Source organism: Mustela putorius, unplaced genomic scaffold, assembly GCF_011764305.1.
Source record: "Mustela putorius furo isolate JIRA1106 unplaced genomic scaffold, ASM1176430v1.1 tig00004039_pilon_pilon_pilon, whole genome shotgun sequence".
NCBI classification, from domain to species: Eukaryota; Metazoa; Chordata; class Mammalia; order Carnivora; family Mustelidae; genus Mustela; species Mustela putorius.
In genome coordinates, this window is record NW_025422174.1 from 3,302,181 (window position 1) to 3,329,990 (window position 27,810).

The window sequence follows — 27,810 nt, forward strand, 5'->3', positions numbered from 1 at the left end:
AGGTATGTGAGCAGCTCACATTTTCCCAAATGCATTTTCCTGGGGAACAAATGGCGCATAAATTAGCAATATTTTCTGAGCCCTCCTGATGAACTGTAACCCAAGAGAACGGTGGTTAGAGCAAGGGCACGAGGTAGGGCTACTTCTTCCGCATTGGGGGAAGAACTCACTTAGGAAGTCAATCGACTCCCACTGCTTGCCAAGCCCCAAACAAAGTGCTTCCCCACGTTGACCTGCTTAAAACTCACAAATACTATAGGATTCACGGAACCCGCTAGAGAGATGTGTACCTGGAGAGCCAGGGTGACCGTGAACCCTGTCCCAGGACACACAGGCAAGAAGACTATGCGCTGCCCAGTTCTCTTGGGAAGTCCACTGTGCTTTTTAAGCCCGGATTCAGGAATCCTGGAAATCTCTGAAAGCGGATATTCAAACCATTTGGAAACTACCAGTCTTATATAAAGATCCAAGAAAAGCAGGCTGCCCTGGGGCCAAATGCCTATCCGTCAAGTTGAAGCCCAGAAAGCAGGGATCTTGAGTTATAGCTCAGACTTAACAACTAGCTTGCTGAATGAATTGAGGACAGGGATTTTCTCTCTGGACCGGACCATGAAAAAGGGCTATGTTAGTAACACTCGTTGCGTTAATCCTATCGGGTATTTACTGGTGCTTGTTATGCACTAGGTGATGGGTATACACTGATGACTAAGCCTGCCTGGGACCTGGCCTCCGTGGACCGACGGGAAGTTCTTTGAAGGAAAGGTCTCGATAGCCCAAGTTTGGTCTGTGGTTCAGATGTGACCTCTCGGTTGTGGGCAGATGTCTCCTTCCTAACCGAGAGATCCCCAGCAAGTCTTGGCGTTACTCCCGCAGGCCCCTGGGGGTGGGGAGGAGGGGGAGGCGGCGGGAGGTGCGGGCCGAGGAGAGGAAGGGAGAAGAGAAGTGGCAAGGAACGCCGGAGATCAGACAGGAGGGCCGAAACGAAGACCAGAAGGACCGAGTGAGTTAGGAGGAGGAGGAGGAGGAGGAGGAAGGAGGGTTTGAAGATACACAAAGAGCTTAAGTCACCAGGAAATAAAAACGGGGAAAGTTTTAAATGACACATGGCCACATGGTTGGGGGTGGGGGGAGCAAACCCAGGTCTCAGGCATTTTTGTTGTTTTCAAGTTTGGGCCAGGCAGGTGCAGCTGTTCTAGGATTAGAAGGTTCAGGATGGTCTTTGTCAGGGAGGCAGTAAGAGCATAAGCGATACTGAAGCAGGAAGAGAGGGGAGATCCCCCTTGTTCCTCATGTTCTCAGTGAGCCAACTGAGGCCCAGAAAAGTTCCGTGCCTTCACCAAGATCACACAGCTTCTCTGGGGCAGGGTTGGGATTTGAAACCCAGCAGAGCCTGTGGTGCTCACCACTCTTAAATACGATAAGGAGTGGACAGTCCAGTGTGGAGCTAGAGCCTGGAGCAGGGCATAGGCTATCAACCTCCAGTGGCGAAATGAAGGTCCAGTAGGCATGCTTACCCAGAGAGAACGCCAGCGTAACAGTTGATAAGGTCTTGAGATGCGGTGGGACATGGGTAGGATTTGGGAGAGAAATTTTAAGGAACTTCCTCCTAATGGCTTTGATATTCCCGATGTCACAAGACTGGCGGCCATTCGCTAAACTTGAGGGCCTTGGGACTGCGATTATGGGACTCCAAGCAGATGGGGATGGATGATCTATTAATAATTGACGAGCTACAGTGACCTATGGAGAAATTAGCCTGGTTTTTGGTTTATTTTTGGTTTTTGGTTTGGTTAATTTTGGTTTATTTTGGTTTTTGCCCTGGGAGACTCATCTGGAAGAAAAGGCAGGGAATTCATTGCTACCCTCACCCCCCCACACACCAATCACCACCACCATACGTCCCTTGGTCCTTGGGTTTCAAGAAAGGTTTTTATTCTAATACAAATTAAACTTGACTTGAAACCCATATGATGAGTCTGAACAGAAGTCCTCTACTGGTCATTATTCAGAGCCACCTGTGACGTGTTTTGGAAGGCAGCCCAGGGTCCTACGGGACACGTTTTTGATGACATCATCACACATAAATAAGGTGAGAGTCTAGGATGTCCACAGACACCAGGAACCAGAAAGGGGAAGCAAGGGGCTAGGAGAACATGTTCCACTCCGAGAGGAGAATTACTTGGGAACAGATGCTCCTTTCTCCCTTCGCGGACTGCCAAGTGTCGTGAACCACATGGGGTACCACTTGTCCCTGAAGATCAAAAGTGAATGACACCACATGCACTAAGTCCTTTTGGGGCCTGAGACTCAACACAAGACAAACCCAAACTGAACAAAGGAAGACCCCTTTCCGGCCAGTTCCAGTTGGACTGGAGGCTGACACACGGGCTTTCAGAGGTCGTCAGTCTCCCCCATGAGTGAGACGACGCCACGGTTTTTTGTTGTTTGTTTGTTTAGTGTGTTTTAATGAACCCAATGGGGTTTTCACTCCCTCAGTAGACAGGAGTTGGTCACATGGATTATTAAGGTCCCACCATGCGTGTTTTTGGATCAAGCCCCAAAGAGAAACTGGCTTGGCAGAGTGAGGGCTCCCAGCACTTCCCTGGAGCTCGGAAGAAGACTGTGTGTCCTAGGCGTGCCCAACTGCCTCTGCAGGGGGCAGAGAAATGCCAGTCTATCCGAGAGGTTTGAAGGTCTTCCCTTGGATTTTTTTTTTCTTTAGATTTTATTTATTTATTTGAGAGAGAGAGAGAGAGAGAGAGAGAAAGTGAGAGAGAGCATGAGCGAGAAGGTCAGAGGGAGAGGCAGACTCCCCAAGGAGCTGGGAGCCTGATGGGGGACTCGATCCTGTGACTCCGGGATCATGACCTGAGCCGAAGGCAGTTGCTTAAGCAACTGAGTCACCCAGGCGCCCTTCCCTTGGATTTCCATATTGATCTCTTATCCTATAGCTGTTTCTCTGCCCTGGATCTGAGTTGTGGAACCTACTTATCCAAGTAATAACAAACATACTATTTCCTGTATCAGAGTCATACACAATTAGTGTTTCTTCACCGAAGAAAGCCAAGATCACCGTATTGAAACAAATTTTAGCCCAAAAGCAAAAGAAAACTCTCCATTTGTGTGTTGCCAGACACTGTGCTAGAATCGGGAAATAAAACCAAGAGCAAGATCTTGCCCCGAAGAAGTGGGCATTTTTTTTTTTGAAATAGTAAGAATAGTTTAAGAGGTCTGTCCTTGTCTCTGAGAACTCACAGACGTGCGTGAGTTTCGGGTTGGGAATCACTGGTGGAGGATCCGCTGAACCCCAGCCCTCCCCACTCACCTTCCTTCAGAAGCTTTGCTAAGTGCATGCTCATCCTGACGAAGGGGGGTGGCCAAGGGCTTAACTTCGGGGTTCCATCTCTAAACCACACCTGCTCTGAGCAAACCCATCGCCTTTGATCCCCAGTTCCACCTTCTTTCAATGGGAGTAACATCTACTCGCTCACAGGAAGAGGTGATCAGGCATCCTGGCAGAGAGAAACAGTACCCTAGCGCTTCTTGCTGCTAGTGGAAGGCAGCACACAGTGGGTGCGGAACAAATCTGTTTGGTGAGCCAGCGTAAGACAAAGGCCCTGCCCCAACTCCTTATCTGTAGGACTACCATATGTAGGGGTGCCCAACAGATGCACCCCTACATAAATGATGACACAGCCACTGAAACCCACCTCGCAAGGAAACGACGTTGATACAACCCACTCTTAGAGCATCCACCAGGTCTTTGGGGCATATATCCCAGTGAATTACTAGAGTTCTTTTTCTCTTTGCCACCCTGAGGTGCCCAACCACTTTGGGAAGCCGCAGTGCCAGGCAGAACCTGGCCACTTTTGGGGGCCACCCCTCATTTTACACCCAGCTGTCGGCTTCCCTTCTCTCTCTCCCTGTTGTCCCGGACTTCCGCAGCGCCACCACCCGTCTTTGGCACCCATGAGCCCACCATGGGACGGAAGTGGACTTGTTCAAATGGTTTGATCTAGAGAACACATATGGACAGAAAGCAATCCTTTAAAATGATTCAGCTTGATGCGTGCGTGCGTGTGTGTTTATATGAGATTTTTATTGATCTGGTTTCTACTTCATGTGTGGCATCTACAGGGACAGGGAAGTCCTTTGTAAGACCCCTCACGCCCATGCGTTGGAGGCATGGTTCTGAAGTCTAAACCACTGTCTGCCTATGACCTCAGCTTCCAGCAGCTCCCCTGCCTCACAGCCGCCCCTCCAGCGCTCCCTCTTTTATTATTGGACCATCCCGCCCCGGAGGTTCTAAGACGAATGCTCCCCGACTTTGAATCCGTGAGCTTCGGGAGCACACTTCATCTGCCCCTGCCCGCGGTTTCCGCCCAGAGCGCCCCTCTCCGCCACGCTATTCACACACGTTCAAAAGCGCCGCACGGCAGGTCCTCACGTACCAACCTCCCCCGGCTGCTTTATGGTATTTTCTTTCCTCGGGCTCAGCGTTTCAAAGGGCAGGTGCCACCATTAAATGATGATTACGGAGGTGTCAGCATGTCTGCACCGGGGCCCCGCGCGCGCGATTTTAACAGACAGTGACAGGAGAGGGGGTCCTCCCGGGAAGGCTGCCTGCCAAGTCTCCCCGCCTCCCCCTGCGCTCCCAGCTGTGCGATGGCTCAGCCCTGCCCCTGGGACGCTGCCAGCCTCCTTCCTGCTCACCGGCATCCTGATGCCGATCCAAGCCCCCCTTGCTATGCCTCCCCTATGCGGCCTCTAGCCGTGCGGGCCGCCGCAACCCAGAGTGACCGAGACGCTGCGCTCTGTGAATGAAGGTGGGGACCGTACGCCGGGTTTTCATTCCGGTCTTGCCTTTCCTGGGACCACCCGTTGCTCTGTTCCACCTGCTTCTCAAGACTCTCACCCGAGCCCTTGGAGGTCCCATCATCACCTGCTTGCCTAGAGTACCACTGAATTGTCGGTTTGTGGCTGGGCCTCCTGAGCCTGGTGCTGTCCCTACAGGGAACGTCCCCCAAGCTGCTGGCAGCAGACGCAACTGCCACCTGCCTTCCAGGAGTCTGGTTCTGCCGTCCTGCCTCTAAAAGACTCTGGAAGACCTCCAATTCCTCACTGTACGGTGGAGATCATAAGTAAGACCCACTGCAGAGCCTGTTTTATGAGGATTAAAAGGGCTGGGGCTTTATGAGGCTGCAGTAGACAGAATGTCTGTGTTCCCCGGCCCCCCCAATTCATGCACTTGTCCCTCAGCCAGTGTGATGGTGTTGGGGGGGTGGCCTTTGGGAAGCAGTAATGAGGGCGAGGTTCTCATGAGTGCGATTAGGGCCCTTTTGTTTGTTTATTTAACGAACGTATTTATTTGAGAGCCCGAGTGGGACAGGGACAAAGGAAGGGAACCCCAAGCCGACTCCCCGCTGGGCCCGACACGGGGCTTGACCTTCGGACCCAGAGACCCACACAAGTGCTGCTGAGTGCTGCTGATTCTGCACGAGCCCGTGTGCTACACATTCTCAGAGAAGCCACCTAGGACCCGTGCGCGTGATGAGAGCACCCCATGTTTACCTCGCGTGCATCCTTAAAATGAACTTGGCTTTTGCACATAACACGTCCATGCTCCTTCCTACTGATCCGAGGAACCTGGTCAGCTAGAGGGGTAACAAAGCACTTGCCTGCGACTAAGAGAGGTTGCTGAAGGCAACTTGTCCTCTTGGTGGCAGGAACGCAGCCCAGAAGCCCCCTTTGCCCGGCGCCGGGCCTGGACGGGAGGACAGCCAGCCTCCTCTCCGAGCGCCTCGGTCAGAGCCTCCCATGTTGTCCTTGAGATCTCTCCTCTGGAGCTGCAGCCCCACATCAAGATCTCCAGCTTCAATGATGATAAGTACAATCATAAATTAATTAGTGCTTCCCACTGTGCCTGTATTTAGATCCGACTTTCACAGCTTGGGGTGCACGAAATTCTAAACAGATTTTCCAACCAATCAATCTGATCATACAGCAGATGGAGAAATGACAGATAGGAAGGAAGACCCGCATACACCTAGAGAGAGGTACGCCAACAGGGCGCCCGGTGGCTCTGCCGGTTAGGCGTCTGCCGTCGGCTCAGGTCATGATCTGGGGTCCTGGGATCAAGCCCCACATCGGGCTCCTTGCCCAGAGGGAAGCCTGCTTCTCCCTCTCCCTCTGCCCCTCCCCCCAGCTCATGGGGTCTCTCTCCCAAATAAATAAATAAAATCTTTTAAAAAAAGATATACACAAACATGCATAGACTCTAGTATGAGGAGGGCAGATTCTTACATTATCAGTCATTCCTGCACACTAGTCCCCTGCAGGGTCTCTTTCTGCCTCCCTCTCCCTCTCTCTCTCTCTCTGTCTCTGTCTGTCTCTCTCTCTCTCTCTCTCTCTCTCACACACACACACACTCCTATAACTGACTCTTCCTTATTCAGGTTTGGGCTTAGACATCACGCACTCAGCATAACCCCCGTCCCCAGGCACCAGCTCAATCTACTCTCCTTCATGCCAGCCACTTTCGTTCGCATCATCCGGTTTATCTATTTATTTATTTATTGTTAAAGATTTTATTTATTTATTTATCTGACAGGCAGAGATCACAAGCAGGCAGAGAGGCAGGCAGAGAGAGAAGGAAGCAGGCTCGCTGCTGAGGGGCTCGATCCCAGGACCCTGGGATCATGACCTGAGCCTAAGGCAGAGGTTTAACCCGCTGAGCCACCCAGGCGCCCCGGTTTATTTATTTATTTTTTATCTGAAATTATCTCGTTTATGTGTATTTTCTCCCACCCTGTAAAGACTGTCCTCCAGAAGCAAACGAGGTCCAAAGAAGAAGGCCGATTTGGCGCTGTCGTGCGGGGCCCTGTCCCCGTATGTCACACAGGCGGGAATCCAGCCGTGCCAGTGAGTGTTTGCTGGAGGATGGGGCAAGGCCAGGAGTGACCGACGGAGGAGGGAGCGGGTGGAAATAAGGAAAGGAAAAATACAGGAAGGGAGGGAGGGAAATGTGCCTGAACGGAGGCACCAGATTTCCTCCGATGCCGCCCCAGCAGGTCACACGGCAGCACCTGCCACCAGCCCACGGGCCCAGTCGGCTGCACCCCCGACTCCCTCCCCTCAGGAAAGCCCCCGCCCCGCCCCCGGCTCAGCCGCAGACCGAGGAGCCGTCACTGCTGCTTCCTCCCCTCACTCATCCCTCAGCAGCCCAATTCCTTAGACAGCCCTGTCTGCGGCCTCCGCTTCTAAAACGGATTTTAAAACTGAAGCTCTCAGGACGCCTGGGTGGCTCAGTTGGTTAAGCGGCTGCCTTCAGCTCTGGTCATGATCCCAGCGTCCTGGGATCGAGTCCCACGTCAGGCTCCTTGCTCAGCAGGGAGCCTGCTTCTCCCTCTGCCTCTGCCTGCCATTCTGTCTGCATGTGCTAGCTCTCTCCTCCTCTCTCTCTGATAAATAAATAAAATCTTAAAAAAAAAAAACAAAACTGAAGCTCTCCTTCCCATCAGTCCTCCGGTGTTCCCGGAGCCCACAGTCCTGGCCTCTCAGCCACACTGAGGTGGGAGTGAGTTTTCCAAAGCTTATGTTGGCCGAGAGGGAAGGAATATGGCACGGTGGGGAACACAGTGGACTCTGGAACCACGAGCCCGGCTTCGGATACGAACTCCGCCCCTTGCAGACGGTACTGCACAGCATTCAACCTCTGTGTGCCTTAGTTTCCCCAGCTACAAACGGAGATTTCAGTGAGAACAAAAGTATTTCATCGACCCTATTGAGGATCATGCATGGAATGAAACATAAGCCCACTTCATAAATCCATATGAATTTTAGCTATGATTTTTATCCTTGTTGTTATATCATTCCTCTGTTGAAATCATTTTGATCAACTCTCATTCTATTAACAAAAAAAAAACTCACTCCCCTCTTTGTGGTCTCTAAGACTCTATATGATATGTCTCTGCATTCAATCCCATTTGCTCACGGTCCTAGCACTGCCGGCCCTCTCCATCCCCAGCGCTCCAGATCCCTGCCCTTCTGCGCTGGCTCTGTCCTCATCCCCTCTCGCTGCTTCCCCAAGTCCCTGCATAGCGGGCTTCTTCTCACTATTCAGGACTTGGATTAAGCGTCTGGTGCTGAGCTGTCCAGTGCAGAAGCCGCCAGCCCCACGTAGCTACTGCAGTGGAAATTAATTAAAACTAAATAAAGTTGGGGACACCTGGGTAGCTCAGTCGGTTAAGCATCCGACTCTTGATTTCAGCTTAAGTCTTGATCTCAGGGTCATGAGTTTGGGCCCTACATTGGACTTTAAAAAAGTCAAAGATGCAAGTCCTCAGTGTTCAATAGCTATGAAAGGCCCGTGGCTGCTGCCCTCGAGGTGCAGACAGAGTATGTTCCAGGATCACATAACATTCTATCTGACGGTGCTGATCTGGTCCATCAGCGATGCTGGCTGGGACATCTACTTACCACTTAAAAGTTCTCTGTCAGAGAGGCTTCCCTGATCATTCTACCAAAAATAATGCCAGTCCCGAGTCCCTTTCTACCTCACTCCTGCTTTTTCTTCACTGTACTTTCTGACATTGGTCAAGACCTACAATTATCTACTTTGTTTACATGGTTCACAGGATGGCTGGTATCTCCCCAGCTGGAATTAAGCCTCATGATGGCAGAATTGTGTCTTATTCTTTAGGCTGTCTATCTCTCTCTCATAGAGCATGGTGGTTAATAAACAAGGAATAAATGAATGGGCTTCTTGGATATGCACATTCACGTTTTCACTCACATACACACCCATTTCCTGCACCCCAAGAGGCCAGAGCAGGACAAGGAGGTGCAAGGTTTAATCTGATGCTAGGCAAGTTTCCATCTTCTGGCCACCAGCTGGTGACAAAGTGGGAAAGGCTTAGAAGCCTTGCCCACTGAAGATGTCAATGCCAACCCTTGCCCCTAAAGCAGAACCAGTTAGACACGGCGAGACCTCTACCATGAAAAGCACGTGTACTATGGAATCGCCTATCTCCAGCCTCTGGAAGGGTCAAGCAGAGGAAGAGCGGGGTCTGGAGTCTGAACTGATGGGTCAGATCTAGAGCTGGAGTCAGGGAGGAACTCAAGGATGAAGACTGGGGACTGGAGCTCAGTGCGGGGCTCGGTCTGTTCCCTCCTCTAAGTCAACCACCTCCCCAGAAGCTCCATTCTCTGGAGAAGAAACAAGCAGCACTCTCTGGTTGGTTTGTGGCTGTGGGACTTTCTCACAGTATCTCCAAAATCTTCTCTGCGAGTTCTATGGCAAATGGACCAAAGCCACAAAGTCACCACACCAGTGACCCCAACTCTGAAGGAACATTCAAAGTCCTTGGGCGCCCACAACGGGGGGTTCCGACTCAAATGGTCTAAGATGGTGTCCGGCCATTGGTAGGATCTAAAAGCCCTCCAGGGGATTCTAATGAGCAGCCAGGATTTAGAAACATCAGTAAACCAAATCCCTTGAAAGACAACAGCACATCTGTCCCATCTCTGCTACCCCAGAGGACAGGGCAGGGAAGGAACCGGGACTGATGTGGTTCCATGAGTAAACAGATGAACAGACCCATGGACAGATGTGATGCTTAGTAAATGTATGCATCACCATGACTGGACTAAGGGATGCTCAGGCAGAGGGTAAAGCGTTATTTCTTGGTGTATCTGGGAGGGTGTTTCTGGGCAGGATGAGCAATGACAGAGCAAAGAAGATCTGCCCTCACCAATGCAGGCAGAGGAAGCCAAATCTGCTCATTTTGTCTGTCTTTTGCTCTCAGACCTGGTCATCCAGCCTCCACACTCAGACTGGGACTTACACCACCAGTTCCCCTGGTTCTCAGTTCTTCAGGCTTAGACTAAATTATACCACTCACTTTTCTGGTTCTGCCCCTAAAGCAGAACTGGTTGGCAGATCATGGGATTTTTGGCCTTCATAATCCCAAAAGCCAATTCCTATAAAGATCTCCGCCCCCGCCCCGGTCTCTATATCTGTGTATTTATCTGTCCGTCCGTCTATGTATCTGTCTACTATCCCATCCCCTGTTGGTTCTCTTTCTCTGGAGATCCCTAATACAGGCAGATAAATGAATGAACCAATAAGTGAATGAGTAAAAAAGCACTGTGATTCACACATCCTGATAACCTTGAGTATCTCTCAATCTCTGGACCCCATGCTGCTATTTCTGGATATCCACTAACATTCTTGTTATCATGGATTCAATATTTTTCTTTAAATGAATTTCATCCTTAGTTGATTTAATAAATCTGTTGAAAACAGAAATTGTATGTGACTACCTTGAATCGAAAAACAATTACAACTGCTGGGCAGACTGGCTCTAGGACAGCTCCTGGTCACCCCAACTCCTGATATTTATGCCTTTGTGTAATGTCCACACACTGAGCATGACCAAGACCAGGGACTTGATTCCAATTAACAGGATTTGGCCATGGGGATGTGATATCACGTCCATACATCATTGCAATACACGGTAACTCCCATCTTGTTAGCAGACCCTCTCTACTGGCTCTCTCTTACTGGGTTCAAGGAAGCAAGCCATCATAGGGAGTGGTCTCTTTGTCAAGAAACAGAGGACACACTCAAGTCAACAGCCACAAGAAGCTGAGATCCTCAGTCAACAGTCCACATGGAACTGAACCCTGCCAACCACCACACAATTTGGGGAGCCATCTCCCCCAATCAGGCTTCAGATGAGACATCAGCCCCCGACTCTGCCTACCCTGGACTGTGAGTCTTAGATCTCCTTTTTGATAAAGGAAAATTGCCAATGATAGCTGTTTTCCATTGGGCCTCCAACTGCCAGATGAGAAGTACATCTCACTCAGGATAAGAATGTCAGCACTCCCAGTGACCCCAGCAGATGGAGCCCAGAAATAGAGATGGCCTCTGCCAGAGTCCCTGTCACACTTAAACGCCCCTGGGAGATCCTGTCTTTCCTCCATTTCCACTATTTGGGTTCTAGCCACAGGACTGGGATTTTCTGCCCACTTTTTTTCAAAACGTTCTATCTCATCGCTATCAAAGAGGTACACTGTCCCCAGTCTCTTTCAGTGAGGCTGTGCATATTTTCCCAGACTTCTCTCTGGGGCTGGATTCAGAGTCTTAGCCAGCAGGTTCTAGCCCTTAGGGGAGGGAGGATCAGGAAGAGCCAGGTCCAGGGTTTGGGATCTGTGCTGCTGGGTGGAGGGGAGCGGCACGTAAGAAGTCATGGCCTCCGTTGCATGTCTGATTACATTGCCTACATGCTTCTTCCTCTCACACCTACCCCCAGTTGTCCTGCAATAGTGACCAACATGCTAGGAAAGTCCTGCTTTTGGAGAATGCATTCAGGGCGAGTAATTATCCCTTTGGTGTTCCTTTTTACGCTCCAACATGGACCTTCTCATTGTAGCCTTGGCAAAGTGAGAGGCTTTTGCTGAAAGACCACAGGGAAAGACCACCCCTCAGCTGACCATGGATCTCATCTTCTGCCTGGACCCACACTGCCTGGTCCACAGAACTTCCGTCCTGTTCCAGAGCTCAACGCATATTTAATTAATATACTGTCTTGGTGGAGAGGCTTCCTCTTCCCTTGCCAACCTCTGTGGATAAGTTCTCAGTTAGCTTCAAACCCATGCACCTTGCGTTGGAGTAGACAGGCTTCTCTGATCGCCAGGAAATTAAATGTTTCCCTTTCTACATCCCAACGGCTGGCCTGGTGCAGAGGAAAACAAACACCACTGCCTCCTCTCTGGGCAGATGTGCCCCCTCCACCCTCCCAGGACTCCCTCCACATCTACCTTCCATCACGCCAGTGCTCCTGCATCACCATTCTTGCGGCTTACCGCCCCTGCACAGAGCCCTGGGTGAAGCCTTATTTTGGGTGAGTGTGCACATATCCATGCAGCCTTCTAAAATCTGGGTTTTCTACTCAATATTACTTCTGGAGCTCTTTCCAAATCAGCACACATCTCATTTAAAAATGACTGTTGCCTTTGATGGCCTAGGCCAACTCCTATTTATTCCGTCATTCTTTGTAGAGGGCCCTGTAGTGGTCACAAGTGTTCTATGAGGACAGATAAGGCTGAAGTGAGCCTCCTTGAACATGGACTTATTCGAGTGTTTCCTTAACACAGCCCTAGAAAAGTTTCATCATTTCATGGGAGTTTGTACATAAAGGTTTTAATAAATACGGGCATACTGCCCTCCATGGAGGTCATGTTAAATTATGTGTCTATTCACAAAGTGAGAGGTTCCCATGTCTCCTGACCAGCTCTTAAAGGAACTGAACATCTTACTTTCACCAAATCTTGTCCCTGCCAACCATCCTCAGGACTCAGCTCACATGGCTTGTTGTCCCCACAGTGAAGGGACGCTTGCCTCCTCTGGTCTCCACTGTTCTGGGGCTTACTCTCTGTTTCCATCATGGACCCACCGAGCCATATGGCACATGTATTTCCTTGCTTCTTCACTAGACTGTGAGTTCTTTGGGGAAAAAGGCCGAAACAGACTCCCAGGAAAAGTTGGCTTGGCTGGACTAGATTAACCACCTGCTTTTTCCGGATGCTATCACATGTCTTCGCCAGGAACCCTTGTGCCCCCAGCAGCACCAGGAAAGTTTCACAGGAACTTTTCGCATTGAGAATTCTTTGCGTGCAGAGAATTTCATGTGGAAATTAATGTGGTTGGGTGCAGTTGAGCAGAGAGGAGAGGGACAAAACTCAAAAGAAAGGTCTGCTGGCAAGAATAAATATTAGCCAGGTCCAGCTGACCCCTGCCTTTTAAGCTCCTCAGTGAGGAGTTTTATGTTCTGGCCACGGTCCCACCGTGTGCCCCCCGCACCCTGCATTTAAGCCTCTTGGAACATCCTGCCATTTTCTGGGTCCATGAAGATTTTGTAATTCTTGGATTTTACAGATGATGTTCCAAGTTCCTGAAATGCCCTTACTTTTGTGCCCACTCTTTAGGGCAACTCTCGTACATAGCATGTCTGAGTCGAAGCCCTTCTCTTCGGTGTGGCTTCCCCTACACATACATATATATGCACTGTAAAAATGAACACACATGAACCCCAAAGTTACTGGTATCTGCGTGTAGCCCCCCACCATCTCAAACCCTGCCAAGGTGCTGTGCCAGAAGGATGCCTGAGAGGGAGAAAGGGGGAGAAGGAGACGAGCAAGCACGTGAGCGTTCTGGAAAATGTCACCCTGGCAATTCAATGCTCATCCTGGAAAGGATTCTCACCTCTCCAAGACGAGAAAAGATCCAGGACAGAGCCTTGGGGCATTTGTAGGTTGATCTCACCTACGGGAAGCGGAAGTGTGTGGGGGGGAGAAAGCGGGGGAGACCAACACACCAGGAGATGAGCTTCGAAGAGCGGGTGCCTCCCGACGGATGGCAGATCCCTTCTCCACCTGTGAGCCGATTCTGCGGCTTCCGAGGATCCGAGCAGCGCCTGGCTGCTCCTGCCCTTTCTCTTCCTCCGCCCCCTAGACGAATTACTAGCACTAGTAAATGTTTGCTCTGGCTCATAAATGCATAATGCCTACCACACAAACCTCAACTGCCTGTAATCGAGACTCGCGCACATGCAGAAGAGATTGGATGCGTGGAAGATATAAATGACGCTGTCGCCCGCGGGTGCCGCAGGAAGCAGGGCCACCGAGGTGGAAACTGCATCCTGGGTTTACTACCGAAACAACCTGCCTCCCTCTGCCACCGCCACCCTGGAAGGTAGAGGGAATTAGCTGTAAATATTTTACAGTTGGTAATTTGCAGGAGTAAATCACAGTTCGTTTTGCCAGAGAGTGCACTGAAGGAGCCTGAGTTTCTTTTTCTTCCAGGGCTTATTTGTGATGTCCTCTTCCCAGTTTTCATCCTGCATTTAATCTAGCCCCCAACCCATTTGTGTCTTTGTATTCTAAATGATTCTGTGTCTTCTGGGTGCACTGCAGCAGGGGGGCAGGATGGGCTGGGAAGCAGGGTTCCTTTTAGCGTTCTCAAGAATTGAGCTCATTGGGCATCAATACTCGTGGCCCAGCTATTTATTCATTTATTAAAGCAACTTCTAATTGATCCCTGTAACCACAGACTCTGCTACATCCTAGAACATGGAGCTCTCCGGCGCCCATCCCTGAGATTCCCTATCTGGGAGATCCCCCACCATACCTGAAATGGATTCAAATGAACAAATGTTTGCCATTAGTATTTACTGAGATCTTACTACAAGCCCAAGCGCTTTGTTAAGACTAAGCTCATGTACCCCCTACAACAATCCTCTGGGACGAAAAATACTTTTATTCCCTTTTCTACAGATAAGGCACAGAGCAGGTGATGATCTGCCCAAGGTCACACAGCTGGCAAAATTCCAAGGGGGCAGCTCCATTAACCACTATTCAATGCCGCCCTTGATATGCAAAGAAGCCAGGGGAAGCTGCTGCCTTATGATTAAGCATCTATCACATATGCTTTATGATGTAGATTTAGATTCGGATTTACAGTGCTTTATAATGTAGATCTGTTAGGTGATTTCTATGACAACACATCCTTTCATTTCTAATTCTGGAAAATAAGCTCTATGATTTGACTCATTTTACCAAGAAAAATGAGGCTCAGAGAGTGACCCACCCTCGAAGATACCCACATGGTATGCCCGGGGGCTGAGTTCGGAACCCACAGTTTTCTGCTGCGATGTGATGAGAGCGGAGGCAGACAAAGGTCTGTTCAAGGCACCGGGAGGCTAGAAGGGGGAGTAACTGACCCCCGGCAGCTGGTCTAAACTGTGAAGACAAAGAACATTCTGCATAGACAGGAGGCAGCAGCCAAGCACGAGCCAGTGTAAAATATCACTCACTGATGTTTTTGTTTGGCCTAAATTCACGTGCACAGGACGTGACACCTCAGTAGGCACTTAGCAGAGGAGCTGAGACACAGTGAAGGTTAAGGGCGGAGGCCTGGGGGACCGTCCCTGGGATGGTCTCCCTTCCGTCCCATCGGTGCTAACGGGTCCACACAGTTAGAAAGGTGTCTGGGGTCACTGTCCTCTGGCTTACTTATTTGCTGTGAGTTTCTAAGTGGCTCACTGGTCTGGGCCTTTCTTTGCGCCCACTGTTGAGTATCCCCCGAGCCATCCAAAGGCAGGGGCCCCAAATGTGCGATTCCATGTCCCTGCGCCAATCAGAGAGGGTTGGTCTCAGCTCCGTGACCCTGACCGAGACCTCTCTGTCCTGTTCTTTCAGTGTTCAACTCTTGGCTTTTCCTTCGAACCCAACATATGCATTTTGGTCCATCACTTAAGAACACTGGTTTTCAACAAGCATCGGGGAATATCTCTGGCTAATTACTGTAAAGGGGAATTTCCTCAAGGATATAAACACATATGAGGACTAGCTGTGCACAGGCCTGGAAGAGGTGGGAAGTAGGGGCTCCAGGAACACAGACACGCTGCACGGTCTCATCCACGGTCTTACTGGAGCATCACCACCAGACAGGGTTGGATTCAACTCCTTTCTCCTCCCGTTCCCCTTCCTTTCTCTCCTTATCATCCCATACTCTTCCTTTCTTTTCCTTCCTCTTTCCTTTTTTTTCTCTATCACTCTGTTAAAAATCCGAATTCCTGGGGCGCCTGGGTGGCTCAGTGGGTTAAAGCCTCTGCCTTCGGCCCAGGTCATGATCCCAGGGTCCTGGGATCGAGCCTCACATCGGGCTCTCTGCTCAGGGCAGAGCCTGCTTCTCTCTCTCTCTCTCTCTGCCTACTTGTGTTCTCTGTCAAATAAATAAATAAAAAAATCTTAAAAAAAAAAAATCCGAATTCCTGGCAGAAAACATCTGATTGTTCTAGTTCATTATCCAAATGACTGACAGTCCCCAGCTGTACCCGGTGGGATAGAGGTGACTCCCCGTGTGAAAAGGGGGGCGCGTTGAGCCAGAAGACCAGGTCAGAGGTGACATCTGAACAGGGTACCAAAGTGTGAAAGCCAGCTGTGTGGAGGAAGGCAGAGGAACGAGGTGCAGTGAAAGTGTGGCGGACGTGTCTGCGGGCCAGGGAGGGAGGGGCAGCAGGACTAGAAAGGGTGGTTGGGGACCGGCTGGGGGAGATGAGGGCAGGAAAAGAGTGAGACAGACAATGTAAAGCCTTGCTGGCCACTGGGAGGGCTGTGGCTTTGGTCCTGAATGACACGGAGCCTCCAGATGGCTTTGAGGAACGGGAGGATGTGGCCGGACTGATACACTGGGAAGACCGTTGTGACTGCCAGTGTGGAGCGCAGGCTCTCCTGGGTAAGTGCTGAGGCACGCCGACTTAGAGACTACTGAAGAGTCCGAGCGAGAGGCCATGGTGGCCGGGACGAAGGTAAATGCCACGCGGAGGGACGGGATGTGGCAGCCACCACGGAACGCGGAGGGACGGGATGTGGCAGCCACCACGGAACGCGGAGGGACGGGATGTGGCAGCCACCACGGAACGCGGAGGGACGGGATGTGGCAGCCACCACGGAACGGCTTGCAGATTAAGAGCCAAGAACAGCTCCAAGGTTCCGGCCTTGAAGGAAAGGTGCCAGCCAACAAGAGAGGAGTTGGGGGAGCTGACAAATGAAGAGTTTGCTTTTCGACATTTTAGTTCAGAGGTGCCTCTTAGACATCCGAGTGGGGGGTGCTGAGACCGCAGTTGGCTTTACCAGTCAAGTGTTAACATGTTTGGATGGAGAGCTACAACCTGGAAATCAGCACACTGGAAGTATCCAAAGCCTTGAAACTGGCTGAGCTCATTAAGGCAGTGGGTGAAAATAGAGAAGCTGTCCGAGGACTGAATCCCAGTGAAATCTGGGAGCTTCAATGACAAAGTTTCTAAAGACAAGACTTGCTGATCCTTCAACAGGTAGCAACTGCACAGAATGGTCATTCTTTGGTTACTTACTGAAGTCAGAAGATTGAACCCGAATGATGACAGCTCACTGGTCTACAATTCTTTGCCAACCACTGTCCATCCCAAACAATAGGCAGGGCCACCTCTGGCTGCCAGGATGGAGCCTACAGACAACACAGTGGAGACGGGGAGGGATTGGTGGAGGTTGGCTGGGGCCCCAAGCTTCCACGAAGGAAGTCTGGTCCCTAGAGTCCTGAGAGGGTGACTGGTCAGTCATACCAGAGGAAGAGATGCCTTCAAATCAGAGAATGCTAAGGTCTACACAGGACTCAACCAAGCCAGTTTATTTAAACCAACTTCTCTTAATGAACAACCCACCTAACAATCAAGTCATGAAAACCACATTTACTTGGAGAAGTACAAGTCAAATGTACTGCTTTTTTTTTCCTCTTTAAATTACCTTTATGAAATTTTAAGAATTGAAACAACATGTTAAAAGCATTCTAATTTTACTCTGTATTTCTTATGTGTGTGTGTGCACGTGTATTTATATTTGTACATTTTATGAAAGTTGGTCTTTTTCTATATTGGTGTGGGCGATGCCTTACATTTTAGCTACTTTCAAACACTCTAAGTAGTTTTTAGTGATATTGATTTAAAAAAAAAAAAACCCAAACCCCATTCTTTAAAATTTGGTTTCCAGGGATTAAAAGAATTGGATATACAAATGGATGTGAAACACTCAAGGGTACTGAATTTTACATGATATGGTCATTAACTAAGTTTATTGCCAGGCAAAATGGCGTTAGGTTAATTAAGATGGGGGAGGTTTTGATTAGCCAGGTACCAAAGTCTCATTTATGGGGAGCAAATAAAGTAGCCAGAAGGATTCATGTGAAAGAATGAAGCCAACGTGCTTAAAGAGAAGATACCTGGAGATGTAGGATAAATATTTCCTAATCAAGATGCCCAGGGTAGCTCCTGTCCATCTTATGAGGGCAATGAGGAGTTTACTCCACACATTTCTGGCAGCCAGCAAGAGTTTTCATGGCTATTTCATGAGCCCCAAAGTCAAATCTTTCCCTTCCTTAGCGAAGATCTGTGAATTCCCAAGAAGAAATCCGAGTTGGAGTCATATGGATCCAAATTCACAGCTAGACCCTACAACTTACTAGCTGTATCAGTGTTGTGTTCTCTTTCATTTTACTTTATGTCTAGGTTCCTCTTTGAGAATGGTGATAAAAATGCCTCCCTTACTCCATTGTTTTCAAGTTTAAATAAGGCAACTATATTAAAACATCCAGTTCTGGGTGGCAGAGTTAGGCTTTACTGCCCCAAACCCACTTGCTCCATCTCCTGGGCAGATAACTAGACTACATTTCCCAGCCTCCCTTGCACTTGGATGTCATCATGTGACTGAGTTCTAGCCAAAGGAATATGAACAAAGGTGATACGTTCACCCCCAGATCTGCCCTAGAAAAATGTCCCACTGGTGATCCTCCATGTTGCTTCCTCTTCTGCATGGTACATGTGTATATCCAGAGCAGCCTTGGAAGCCTGATGTTTAAAATGTCAGAATCTCCATCAACATGGATTCCTGAATCACTGTGTGGAAGAAACCTTCCCTCCACTTGCACAATAACCTGAAGTGAGCCCCCCCCCCCAAAAAAAAGTGCTCAACAAATATTTGTTTTCTTACACTCTATCCTCAAGAAAAAGAACATGAGCAAATGAGCTAAAACCCAGAGAGAGTAAATCACCCCACATTATACACGCGAGGTGGCAGGTAAACATAATCCACGGCCACTGGTGGATGGCGGTGGAATGTATTTGTTTCGCACGGACTAGATATTGAGTCTAGTACAGACCAGATATGCTACCCAAGGGACAGCTGTTTCAAGGAATAGTATTTTACTTTACTTGATTTGTTCCCATGTGAAGTAGATCGGGAGAAACTGGCAACACCAGGGAAGAAAGAGAGAAATGATGGTGAGACTAGTGAGAAACCCATAGGCTTTTCTATGCAGCAACATGGAGAATTCAAAGGACCACCTTTTGAGAGCCCAAAGGTTTAATGACAAATATCCCAGCAGGAAGGAAATACCAGAACTAGGGACCACGGGTGATGATTATGCCAAGTACCGTGGAGACCTTCTTCATAAGAAAAATCCTAACTATGACAACCAATGGACCTTACTAAGACTGGACTTTTGTGTGATTTCAGGCTTTCAGGTGTCATGAGCCCATTTCAGAATTGTTACATTAATGCACTCACCCTTAACAGAACCACTTTCTGCATCCATAAATCAACTGTGCTTGCAGATAGGATATGCTTTTGTAATACACAGCTTTTTCTTTTTCTTCTATCCTTGCAAGAAGGGAACTGCTACCAAAAGTAAGGCAATAAATAAGTTTATACATTCAGAAGACAACCAACATTATCATGTTAGGGCCTTACTATTGGGGTCACATGAGAACTTCTTGTCTGTTAAGAGACTACAACCCTGAAACAGATTTGAAAGGACAGGATACTGCAGAAGGAAAGGGGTGGGGGCAGTTACCAAAGACCTAAAAGCTTGGTGACTTGGCTGTGAAAAAAAAATCTATGAGATCAAAAAGTAAAAACCGTATGCCCATCCACCTGTCCACCATGCATCCATTCAATAACCAGTGATTGAGAACTTTCTGTCTCTAGATACTTTCCACCTACCTCTACCTACCTACCTACCTATCTTTCTATCTGCAGAAGTCTATCTATCCATCTCCATCTCTAGGAAGTATCGAGAAGATTAATCAGGACAACGGAAGCGTGAGACTGCTTATGGCGAAAGATGGCAGCCTGGCCTGGGGAGAGCAAGTGGAGATGAGGAGGAGTAGGGGCGGGGTTGGAGATACATACTGGAGTAAACAGGGTCTGCCAACAGGCTGGATACGAGCATTGAGGGCCATGGTGACAACCAGGATGACTCCCAGGCTTCGAGAGCTGGTAACTAGGCAGATGGCAGTTCCATTTCTAAACTGGAAGGCCACTAGGCCCAGCCCTCGTCTTTTGCCTTCAGCTCTGGCTGGGCAAGAGAGCTGCTGTTGCCCCATCTGCAAAATGGGGGTAATAATAGCTTCCTTAACTACCTCACAAGACCATTAAGACTACTAAGAGGCTCGCACGAGATAATATGATACTAATGAAGGCGTTCTAGGAAGAACGAGGCTTTCTATACTGCCAGGTGGCGGTTCCAGTAAATTTCTTTTAAGCCTATGCTGATGATTCCGGTTCTGTTGGGGGGGATTTACGAGGCATGTAAATAATGCAATGGGACTAATTTTCATAAATCAGAGTGGGAAAGTTTTCTCATTATTGTATCACTGCACCATGGACTGGGAGCAGGTATGAGGGACGGTACAAATGAATGCCTCAAACATACCATCATGAGCCCTGCAGGCCTAAAAATCTAGGACAACGAAGTCATCTAGAAGCCTGGGAGAACAGAGAAGGCACCTGCTCATGAGCACGGATCTGGGGTACCCAAGAGACCCCCGCCCCATAGAATTTGTGGTTGAGGGTATACAGACTTGTTCCAAATCTGCCACCACTCTGTGACCTGGAAGGAGGTACCCAACATTAAGTCATCATACCTTTCCGAACCGAACACTGGGAATTATAACGCCTTTCAGGCAACCACTGTTGTGAGAATGAGATTCTGTACTAGATGGGGACACTCTCCCACCAGGTGCCCACTTGGCCTCCAGAGTCGGCTTTCTCCTTCTCAGGAGCTCTTTCTTTCTACAGGTTAACCCTACGTCCTCCCCCCCACCCTTCTTTCCTCCTGACTTATCACCGAAGAAGATATGTGTGTGTATGTGTACGTATATATACACACATACCTACACTCTCTGCTTCCCCCACTAGAATTCCCTACGGGCAGGAAGTTCTGTCTGTCCTGCTCACTTGCTCACTTCTCTGTTCCTACTCCTTGTCGGATCCTGGGCCCCCAGTGAACATCTGTTGGATGGATGAGCGCATGCGGGTTAATACACTCTTACTGAAGACGACCGATGTGGAGTGCATGCTGGCCTTCTTTTCTTCTATTCCCCCCATTGACTGTTGGGGCCATGTTTGCTGGAGTCCATCTCAAGGTCTGAGTACCAGGATGGAGGCCAACAACCACCTGCGTTCTAATCCTCGCTCTGCCATATACCAGACGTTTGACCCGAGACAAGTTATTTCACCACCATCAAACCCTTCTTTCCTCCACCCATCAACCTGTCTGTCTGCCCATGCATCATCATCCACACACCCGAACTTCCGTGTATCTACTATGATCATCCATTCATCCAATAAAACATTTATTGAGCACCTACTATGGGTCAAATATCATGTCAATATCCTAGAGATCCTAAAGTAAGTAAGTGTAATGCTCAATTCCATGCATCAACTCAACTGGGCCACAGGCCACAGGGATTTGGTTAAACATTATTTCCAGGTGTGTCAGTGCAAGGGGTCTTGGGGTGTGACTAAATTTGAATAAATTTAAGTCAAGTAGATTTTTCTACTCAATGTGGTGTGTTTGAAGACCCGAAGTTCTGACTAGAATGAAAAAACTAATTGAGAAATGACTCTCTCTCTGTCTGCCTGACTGTCTCCAAGCTGGAACACTGGTCTTCTGACTTTGGACTTGGTCTCAGTCTGGAATCTATACCATTCATCTTTCTGGTTCCAGGACTTCTAGACTCAGATTGGAACTTCTATCAATGGCTCTCCAGGGATTCCAGCATACGGACTGCATATCCTGGGCCTTCTCGGCCTTTGTAATGGCATGAGCCAATTCCTGATAATAAATCTCTCTCTCCCTTCCTCCTGTTATTCTCGCCTTTGGTCTGTCTGCCTGTTTCTATCTCTTTCTCTCTCTCTATACTCCCACACACCGATAGACAGATAATCTTCTATTGGTTCTATTTCTCTGAAAAACCTCGGCTAATCCAAGAAGACAATGTTTCCATGGAAGGACCTAGGGCCAGGACCTGGAGCCCCAACCTGGCCAGGTGTGATGACGAATTATCAGCTCTGAGGCCCTGGGCTGGTGGTGACTGGACATGAAGCAGCAGAAACCACACTGCTCGGCTGCCAGAGGTCTCACAGTGAGTGACATTTTCCTGATTCCTGCCCGATCAAACTCACATTGCCACTCAGGGTAAGCTAAACATAGCTGGGAATTGTCCTGTGGAAAAACTCATTATGACCAATTCTCTGCCATGTATTTTTTGCCAAGGGAAATGCAGCCGTGAACGGGGTCAGGGAGGGACAAAGACAGGCCCTTGAACAGTAGTACCTCGGGAGAAGAGTTCTAGAAGTCCCAGAATACCACACAGTCCCTTTGAGAGGCTCCGGGCTGCTGCGCACAAGGTGCTCAGGGCATGAGAATGGTCACCAGGGACCTCAGCTCGGGGTTTCTAGACTGCGTCCCAAACCTGCCGCCTCTCGCCACTCTGGCATTTCTAATTCTACAATGGGATGGTCCAGCGGAATCTAAATCCCCAAGAGGACAGGGGTTTTCATCTGTTTGCTCATGGCTGTACCCCCACATCTAGAGCAGCACTTGCCACATGGCAGGTGCCCAATTAATGTCTCTTAAAAAAAAAATGTGTTCTTGAAATTTTTGCTTCCTGGTTCCCACTTCTATTCGGAGTCCTTGGTTTGGATTCTTTTGGGGTAAAGTTTTTGGCACACGACGGACGCTTCACAAATGCCCATTTCTTCTCCCCCTCCTCCCTACACATTCACGATCCCGCAGGGTTAGTGTCTAGGACTCTTAGCCTTTGGAATGGCAACCGGAATGTTCCGTTACTAACTTCCCTTTGCCACATCTCCAGGATAGGGTGCCTTCTGCCTGTGTCTATGGCTGCGGCCCCAAACACCCTCTTTTAGTTTGCCCTTGCTGAGAAGGGAGACGCCAGCAGCAGAGGTAGAAGGAGGCCTGCGCATCCCGGTATAGCCAAGCGTCAGGAAAACAATGCTCTGGGATACGGAAGACAGGCCACACTAACAAATACAACCTTGGAAAGGCAGGAAGCAGCTGGCCAAGTTCTCTGCTCCTTGAAGAAAAGACTGTGCATATGGATCTGATCAGGCATGAGTTACATTCACTAAACATTCACTCACCATCCATTACGTACCAGATCCTACGCTAGATGCTTTCGGTGTACGTGCTGATCAGTCCATCTACCAACACGGCTAAGAGCACACAGCAAGGATACAGAGGCTATGGATCAAGGCGAACATTGCAAGTAATGGAAAAACGCTTTCTAATTTCCTATCCATCCCTCACCTTTAGTAGGAACTGGCTCATTACCTAGAAGGTAGAACGGTTTAAATGTCCACACATACGCACAGAGACATTGGTTTACTTCTTTCTTTCAGGCTAGCTTAGTGGTTCTCAAACTTGAGTGTGTCTAGGAAACACCTGACAGGGTTGTACAAGCACAATCTCCCAGGCTGAACTCGACAGGTGACGGAAGGCTTCCTCCAGGGCAGTGTTGGGTCTGTAGGCTTAGCGAGCTTCATGTGCTGACTTCAGACCCAGCCCAGGAAGTGAGGCTCCGCTCTCTGACCTCACGTCCCCACCAGGGGCTGGTCACATGTGTTCTGGAGGTCCTCAGGGCCAAGGTGAAGGGGACCAGGGAAGGCAACCACGGCAACCCATCCCCCACAACCCGAGCAAATCAATGACCACAGCAGCCAGCCAAACCTCACAAGCAACTGCCAACACAGCCAACCCATCGCCTCTCCTCAACCAGCCACCACCATAAGCCAATGGCAATGGCTAACCCACAGCTAAGCCCTGCCCCCCACAGCTGCGAGCTAGCCTTTGTCTGCATTCACCACGTGCCAGGAACTGTGCAAACTACTTCCCATGGATTAACTCATGTCACCCTCCCGCTAACCCAGTGAGCTCAATGTTACTGCTGTTGCTACTACTTCGTCACTGTTATAGCTACAACCATTTATATATTACATTATGTTACATTACAGTATGTATATCATATATATTACATTATGTTACATTACAGTACATATATCATACGTACTGTATGCAGTGATCATCACAACTAGTGCAAAAGTTGTGATGAGTAGAAGGTGAGTCATTTGTTCAGGGTCACCTCTGAAGCTACCCTGGGCACTACTAAGCCAGGGAAGGTGTGTTACTGCTTGAGTAACCTTCATGTTCTGGCCAAGTGTGCCAAACCACAAGACCTCTCCGATGCCGCTTGGCTACTGAGTCGTGTCTACCGCTGGTCACCCAGGTGACTAAGGAATCAAGGCAACCACAATGCAGCTACCATGTGCCTGTTTGTTCCCAGGGGAGAGGATAGTCTGATTGAGGCTTCCTTCTAAAGGTGCTGGGCCTTCAGCCCTGGGTTCCTCAGAGGGGTGGCAGCATGGGTGACATACTTCTGGGCCAGTCACATCACCCATGGGAGCAAGGGGGGACCAGTATAACTAAACTGATGGTCCTACATGTTCACTGTGCTGCTGTGAGTCATAAACTGTCCTCTCTGGTTCATAAAGTCTCCCTGTCTATCCTCATTACTTCTCACTGTCCTCTGGGAGGGGTGGTTCTTCTCTGATAGTAGATAATGGAGGTAAAAGATGAGCAAAATGAATAGGGTCCTGCCCTCGTGGAGCCTGAAGTCTAAGTAGAGACGCAAACATAAATCCCAATAAGAAAAAGAAATGTTCCATTGTAAGAGTTGTGCGCTCATCAGAGAAAAAGCTCAGTGCATCGTGGAAGCCGACAGTTTCGGGAGGTGACCCAGCCAGGGGACACGAATGTGCCTTCCATGAGGAAGAGCCAAAGCTGCACTAAGGTCCAGAGGATGGGATGTGGGTGCGCGGGGGGAGAGGAACCCATGTCCCACAGAGGGTGTGGGGCCACATCGCCCAGGACCTCGGAGGAGGCCAGACTCATGAAGGGTTTTATCCTTATCTGGGAGAAATGGGAAAGCAGTGCAGGGTTTTACATAGTGGGCATAGGAGGGTTCGCAGAAGCAGAACCACAATGGAACGGATTGAAGCGGGGGGGGGGGGGTTCTAGGCTATGCAGTAAGCCACATGAGGGATGTCGTGGGCTTGGCCTCAGGGGTTGGCGAAGCTGAGAAGGGATCTGAGAGGAACTTACGGCTTTAAATCGGAGGGCCTGTTGATAGATTCGCCGTGAGGGCAGCGAGGGAGCCAGAAGTGTGAGGTTACAGGTCTGGGGGTGGCGGACCCGAAGGAGAGGGGTTCCCTGGGTTCCACTGGGAAGACCTGCTTTGCTGGGTTTCTCATCCCAGGACCAGCCTGTCCTTTAATGGGAGAGAAGAGCTACCCCCCAGTGAGCAGGGGCTCATTATTTACTCTCCCGTGCAGCCCGGGGCTTGCTCTAACCAAGTTGAGGTGATTGAAATCCTATTCATTGTAACTAAATACAGCCGAGCGGCTCAGAGGTGCCCCCTCAGCGCAGCCAGCAGCCATGGGCCCAGCTTTTGCCTGAATGATCAAATCACGTCACCTCCAGCCCCACCAGGACCCGGCCGAGGGGACAGGAGGAGAGGCGGCAGGCTCGGAATTACCAGGGCTCTTCTGGGCGCCACAAGATAAACAGATGTGGAAGCGGCAGCCCCCAAAGTGTTTAAAGAACAATTAATCATCACGTTCCACATTAAAGGCTTGGAGGGGGGAGAAAAAAAGTAAGAAAAAAGGGGAAAAACCCTCCCTGTACACTCAGGGTGGTCTGGGGAAGGAGAAGTGTTCGGGGACCCAGTTAACTCGGGGTCAGGTTATCAGAAAGCACAGAGGGAAGACCTAAGTGTGCGTTTGTGAAAGACACAACCGGAGATCAGTCGGGGGAGAGAAGAGGGAAGGAAGAAACTGGTATTTATTAAGGGTCAAAGGCTTTCCGCACCGCATTCATTCAGGAAGGATTTTCTATAGCCCTACTACGTGTCAGGCCTTGTTCTGGGTGTTAGGAAAACAGATGCAGTGTCCCTCCTCTCTCGGCGCTGACTCGCCCCCACTGGGTGTAGAAACACTCATGTGACTTTCGAGACTATCACGAACAATTAAACCAAGGGGACAGAGAGGGAAAGGCCACCACAAACAGCGATGTGGAGGTGACATCGGAGGGACGAGAAGACACAGACATTGAGACTGACTGGAGGGCTGGCACCCAAGGCAGCTCTCAGATAAATTCCATTTACTGCTCATGCCCGGTTTGTTTCATCAGCCCATTTTACAGATGGAGGCCGGAGAGGTGGGTGACACGCGGTTGTAAAGCTTGTGGCTGGCGAAGCTGAGGCGTGAACATGGACCGGCCTGACTTTAAACCAACTCTTCTCCCACCTCCGCTCCCAGCTGCCTGCTGTGACATCGCCACTTAGGTTTTTCCATCAGCTGATGCAGGAGGGGAGTTCCTCAGAGAACGGAGTGGGAAGAAATCTGGCTTGAAGAACCAGGTCTCCACTTAGGGGAAAGATAGAGGCACAACACAGGCCCCGGCTCCTTGCCTGATGATTCACACGGAAACCCTCCGTGGATTCAGCTGTCTCTGCTGCAGAACAGACCTCCTGAGGTTAGAAAGAACATCAAGGTCACCGCTGTCAATGAAGCCCAACAAAGGGCCAGAAATACAGCGGCTAGAAATCTCCTGCTGGTTCTGAGACCCAAGACCCAAGTACCAGTCCCATCTGGAGACTTCTCTGGATTCCCTCCAAGCAGAACTAATCTCTCCTCTTCCTGGTTTACAAATCACCATTAAAGTATTCATCTGTCTTTACACACAGCCGTAAAGTATGCTTTTTGGAGAATAAGACTAAGGATTTTTATGTGGCCTTTGGAGGCCTTTGTGATACTCCGTAGAATTTTAATAAATATCTTTAGGATTGATATATAATATTAGGTATTATATAGTTATATAGAATAGACACATATGAGATGTCCCAAGGATCTTTCAGAAAAGGATCTGGAAACATGAACTCCAAGCCCCAATCAATCACTGTAAGAATCACTCAAAAGAGATTTTGTCCTTACCCTGAGAAAGCAAGGCCAAATACAACAAAAGCGTTGTGCTGGACACACGGGTTCAACCCATCTCTTCCAAGGTTTTCATCGGAATAAACTCTCTTCTTAACGGGCACGAAGCTAGAGATTACAGCGTCTACGAATTCTGCCATTCTTTGTACTTGAATGAAGGAGCAGATCTCTTTGGTTAAGGGCACTGGGGTTAGAGACAGAGAGACTGCCCCAGACTCAAATCCTAAGCGTGCTCCTATTATCGCTCATCTCCGGCAAGTTCCAGAGACTTTTTTTTTTTTTTAGACTTTATTGGTTTATTTGAGAGAGCGAGTGGGCAGGGTGGGAGAAGCAATAGAGAGGCAGACTCCATCCACGCAGAGCACAGAGCCCAACATGGGGCTCGACTCCACGACCCTGAGATGGTGACCTGAGCCGAAATGGAGAGCCAGACGATTCACCAACGGAGCCGCCCAGACAGCCCCGCAGCTTCTTTTAACCCCAATTTTCTGATGTATAAACTAGGACTAATATAGGAATTTTTCAGAAGGACCGACTGAGATCACTTGTGTACTAGCACCACGTGTGGATAGAATAACATTTAAGAAATGGCAAGATCTTATTATCCTTTCTGCCAAGACAGTCGGCCTCCCAAAGGCAGTAGCTATGCCACACCTGTTCACCCCGATGAAATTATCTTCGGTGCCACTGAATCTCTGGGTCCCCACACTGGCCTGGGATAGACACGATACTCCACGAAAAGGTATAAATGAACCGAGGAACAAATTCATGTTCACAGGTGCTATTTCATGAGGCTGCCACACAATCCCGTGAGCTGGGTTTTGTTCATACAGTTCCCATCTTAGAAGTTCATTG

At 49.3% G+C, this 27,810-nt stretch overlaps 1 protein-coding gene across 2 annotated transcripts in view; it reads right to left on the bottom strand.

Moving 5' to 3' along the window:
* Positions 1–27,810, bottom strand: part of HS3ST4 (heparan sulfate-glucosamine 3-sulfotransferase 4) — a 390,917-nt gene that overhangs the window by 12,253 nt on the left and 350,854 nt on the right. The gene's annotated exons all lie outside the window — the stretch shown is intronic.